We start from the raw sequence: 5,088 nt of genomic DNA, 5'->3' as shown, positions 1-5,088 counted from the left end.
AGTGAAAGTGGAGAGTGAAAAAGTTGGCTTAAAGCTCAACATTCAGAAAACGAAGATCATGGCATCTGGTCCCATCACTTCATGGCAAATAGATGGGGAAACAGTGGAAACAGTGTCAGACTTTATTTTGGGGGGCTCCAAAATCACTGCAGATGGTGATTGTAGCCATGAAATTAAAAGACGCTTACTCCTTGGAAGAAAATGTATGACCAACCTAGATAGTATATTCAAAAGCAGAGACATTACTTTGCCGACTAAGGTCCGTCTAGTCAAGGCTATGGTTTTTCCTGTGGTCATGTATGGATGTGAGAGTTGGACTGTGAACAAGGCTGAGCGCTGAAAAATTGATGCGTTTGAACTGTGGTGTTGAAGAAGACTCTTGAGAGTCCCTTGGACTGCAAGGAGATCCAACCAGTCCATTCTGAAGGAGATCAGCCCTGGGATTTCTTTGGAAGGAATGATGCTAGAGCTGAAGCTCCAGTACTTTGGCCATCTCATTCGAAGAGCTGACTCATTGGAAAAGACTCTGATGCTGGGAGGGACTGGGGGCAGGAGGAGAAGGGGACGACTGAGGATGAGATGGCTGGATGGCATCACGGACTCGATGGACGTGAGTCTGAGTGAGCTCCAGGAGATGGTGATGGACAGGGAGGCCTGGTGTGCTGCGATTCATGGAGTCGCAAAGAGTCGGACACGACTAAGTGACTGAACTGAACTGATTTCACTTGTATATAAGCATTTCACTTATTTGTATATTGTGGCAATAGTGGTAAAGAATCCACGTGGAAGTGCCTGAGACAAGAGACAGGTTCTATGCCTGGGTCAGGAAGATTCCCTGGAGAAAGAAATGGCAATCTGCTCCAGTGTTCTTGCCTGAAAAATTCCAAGGACAGAGGAGCCTGATGGGCTACAGTCCATAATGTTGCAAAGAGTCAGACATGATCAAGCACAGTGGCACCTATGTATGCGTGTGTGTGTGTGTATGTATAACTGTTAGATATATATACAAGTATAGGTAGTTAAATATATTGCTTATATTGTCATTTTGAACAAACTGTTATCTGCTATATTAATTAAGAATAAAAAAAGCTAATTTTTAAATTTAGCTTTCTCTTTTCCTTCTTCAGTGTTCTTTATTTTATGTAGATATGAGTTTCTGACCTATATTATTTTTTTCCTTCTCTCAAATGAACCTCTTTTAACAATTTTTGCAGTATAGGTCTCCTGATAACAAAGTCCCTCAAATTTTGTTTGTCTAAGAAAATCTTAATTTCTTCTTTAACTTTGAAGGATAATATCACAAAGTAAAGAATCCTGGGTTAGTTGGTCTCTTCTTTAAACACTTTATATATATATAATTCATGTTTTCCTTACCTTCATGGTTACTGAGAAAAAGTCAGACATAATTCTCGTCTTCGTTCCTCTGTGTGAAAGTTGTTTACTTCCTCTGGTTTCTTTCAGATTTTTTCATTAAATTAGATGTTCTGTAGTTTGAAAATTATATACCTAAGAGTAGTTTGTCATTGTGGCTGCTGTTGTTTTTCTTTTGTTAGCATTTATCCTGTTTGTTGTTCTCAGCTTTCTGGATTTGTGGTTTAATGCCTGCCATTAACTTGAGGGAAGTTCTTAGTCATTAGTTTTTCAAATATGTCTTCTCTCTCTTCTCCTTTTGATTTTCCCAATTACGTTACTATGGCTACCTTTTGTACTTGTCTCACGGTTCTTGAATATTCTGTTCTGTTTTTTCAGTCATTGTTCTCCTTGCCTTTTGGTTTTTGAGTATTCTCTAGCTCAGAGATTTTTTCCTGAGCTGTTTCCAGCTATTTAGTATCAAGGCTATCCTTCACTTTTATTATTATTATTTTTTTTATCTCCAGCATTTCTTTTTGGGTTCTTTCTTAGGATTTCTATCTCTCTGCTTATATTGTTTATCAGTCTTGGCACGTCATCTACTTTATCTACTAGAGCCCTTAGCGTAAAAATCATGGTTGTTTTAAATTCTTGATCCATTCATTCCAACATCATTTTTTCTGATCAGATACACACTATCTCTTGTCAATTTGTATATTTTGCCTTTTAGTTGACCTTGTAATTTTTCCTTGATGGGTGGACAAGCTGTACAGAATAAAAGGAACTGATGTTAATAGGTTTTAGTAAGATGTGGTGAGATATGGGGAAAAGGAAGCATTCTATAGTACTATCATTAAGTCTCAGACTTTTAGTGAACATATTGGTCTGGATTATAAAAGTCATAATACTTTCTCAAACATTTTCTCCCAGTTTGGTGGGAACAAGTGGGCTACAATGAGTTAGGGTGAGGAGTATTTCTCTTCTCCCAGGTTCGTTAGACTGTGATAATACTCCAGCATGTCAGGCTCAGTTTAATTAATTTCCTCTAATGGCAGACTTCATCAAGAATGAATACTTTGGTATATTTAAAATGGTTCTGTTTCTGTCCCCACGCTAGAAATAGGAGAGGATTATTTGTCATTACTCACCTTGAGAAACTGGTCAAGCTCCTGAAAGTTAACCCTTTATTTTGTTCAGCATTTTATTTGTTGTTAGGGCAGAGGGGTGACTTCAATACCTGCAGAATCAAAACCCAGTAATAGTGAGATTACTGTTTTTGACTATAGTAGAGAAGCAATGTGGACCTATGGAACTCCTCACTTGGTATACACAACCCTGGCTGCAGTTAGATTCACTTACTGGATTCACAATTCAAGTCACATTGTTTCTTTTATCCTATTCCCTTAAATGTAAGTTTTGAATAGGAATGACTGCTTCCTGTCCTCAAAACTGAATCAGTCTTGTGTCACAGTAAAAAGCTTAGGCTGACTTTTATAACTAAAGCATTGCTCTTAGTTAATGCAGTAATTGGTGCTCAGGGACCTTTCAATTCCACTGATGCCCTAAATGTGGAGATAATTGTATAGAGAAACACAGAGATAACTTTTATTTATTTATTTATTCTTTTGCTACTTTTATTTATTTCTCCTCTTTTATTGCATTGGCTTTTAAGATGGAACCCAATTTTTGAAATCCAAATTTACAAAATATATTTTTACCAGAGGTAAAAGTATATCATTTAATACTTTATGTTAAGTTAGATTGAGAGACTTTTGTGAGCATTTTATTGAGATATTTATGAAGGTTGTATTTCTCTCAGAAGAAATTCTTTATATATCAGTTGGAGGATTTTAACCTCTCTCTTGTTCCCCTGGTGGCTCAGATAGTAAAGTGTCTGCCTACAATGCAGGAGACCCGGGTTCAATCCCTGGGTTGGGAAGATATCCTGGAGAAGGAAATGGCAACCCACTCCAGTATTCTTGTCTGGAAAATTCCATGGAGAGGAACCTAGTGGGCTACAGTCCATGGGGTCGCAGAGTTGGACACAACTGAACAACTTCACTTTCTTTCTTTTATTTCTTTCTTTCTTGTTCCCTATTGGGAATAAGCTGATGGCATAGGTACATATGTAAGATTATTCTCCTTCAAGTTTCATTATCTTTTTTTTAATGCTTGGGAATTATGATCCTAATGGCTTTCTTGCTGCATTGAATAAATGATTTCCATGTTCTACCTTTTTCTGTCCAATTCTTTATAAAAAGAAAAATATTTTAGAATAGCCATAGACATAAGTGTAGTGATTCTCCATTAGTAGAGTTTGGCAATGTGAAGTACTCCAGCTTGAAAACACTCAGCCTATCAGCCAAAGGGTGCCACTCAAGCTAATGGAGTTTTCCTTTCCTGTAATCACTATTCTATGCTTTGCATGTAAGCAAAGGACAAAGTACCAAAGAAATACTTTAGAAAAAAATAATTAAGAAAAAGAAAGGAAATATCATTCTTTACCGAAATTTCTCAGTATGTAAGGCTTTCAAATATCCCCTCAGTGTTTTCTTTTTCACTATGTTTTTTTCTGGTTCATTAGGATTAACATGAAGATGCTGATGCACTTTAAGAAAATTTAACATTAGAAGTAGAAATTGTTTTTTTCATGTAACCCAAAATAAGCCTTGAAGATTCTTTTTTTCTTGCTTTGGCTTTCTTTCTTACTTCTGTTTGAGAAACCATAAGACTTCACCAAAACATAAAAGTGAATTTTGGAAAAGGAAGTGGCAAACAGACTAAATGTATTTTTACTCAAGAGAAGTAATGTCTATGGTGAATATAAATACATCTGTCACAAAACTGGCAGATAAGCAATTTTCAGAAGTCATTAAAAATTTGCCTCAGAGACATGCAGCTGTCTACATATATATAATACTCTCCTAATCCATATTGACATTGGTATTACAGTTTGCAAAAACTGTCAAATATAATACCCATCCATGCTTACTTGAACTTCCCTGGTGGCTCAGACGGTAAAGCGTCTGTCTACAATGCAGGAGACCCAGGTTCGATCCCTGGGTTGGGAAGATCCCCTGGAGAAGGAAATGGCAACCCACTCCAGTACTATTGCCTGGAAAATCCCATGGACAGAGGAGCCTGGTAGGTCGCAAAGAGTCGGACATGACTGAACGACTTCACTTTCACTTTCATGCTTACTTAATCTGTTTCACAAATGAGAAAATTGAGACTTCTCAGACATCAAACATTTTTTATTGTTTCTTTCTTTTTTTTTTTTTTTGAGGGCATTTGCTTTACAATGTTGTGTTAGTACTGTAGAGCAAAGTGAATCAGTTATAAATACATATATAGCCCCCTGATTTGGATTTCCCTCCCATTTATGTCATCACCGACTGTTAAGTTGAGTTCTCTGTATAAGATAGGTAACTAATGAGAATCTACTGGATAGTACCAAAGGTCAACTTTTTAAAAGTTAAATGCCAATAATGAATTTGAGTTACAGAGCTGAATCTGACAACTTTCCCTTGCTACATGTTATAATCTCAATACAGTTCAAAAATCCCCCAAAGTATTTTATATTCTTCACAAATTTAGAATTTTGTTTTTGCATTTTCCCTTGTTCTAGAAATAGTTTGATTAAAATGTATATTCATAAAATAGTTTGGGAATATTCTTTTCCCGAAGCAAGTTTTTAAATTTGCAGCTTATCTGGGGAGATTTTATTGTCAAATGCTA

At 36.4% G+C, this 5,088-nt stretch overlaps 1 non-coding gene across 1 annotated transcript; it reads left to right on the top strand.

The window, feature by feature from the left end:
- The first annotated feature begins 4,349 nt into the window (after positions 1 to 4,349).
- TRNAC-ACA (transfer RNA cysteine (anticodon ACA)) lies at positions 4,350 to 4,421 on the top strand. The gene has a single exon. It is a non-coding gene; the product is annotated as a tRNA-Cys (tRNA).
- The last annotated feature ends 667 nt before the right edge of the window (positions 4,422 to 5,088 follow it).

This window comes from Capricornis sumatraensis, chromosome 16 (genome assembly GCF_032405125.1).
Source record: "Capricornis sumatraensis isolate serow.1 chromosome 16, serow.2, whole genome shotgun sequence".
NCBI lineage: Eukaryota > Metazoa > Chordata > Mammalia > Artiodactyla > Bovidae > Capricornis > Capricornis sumatraensis.
This window is presented reverse-complemented; position numbering and strand designations above follow the sequence as displayed.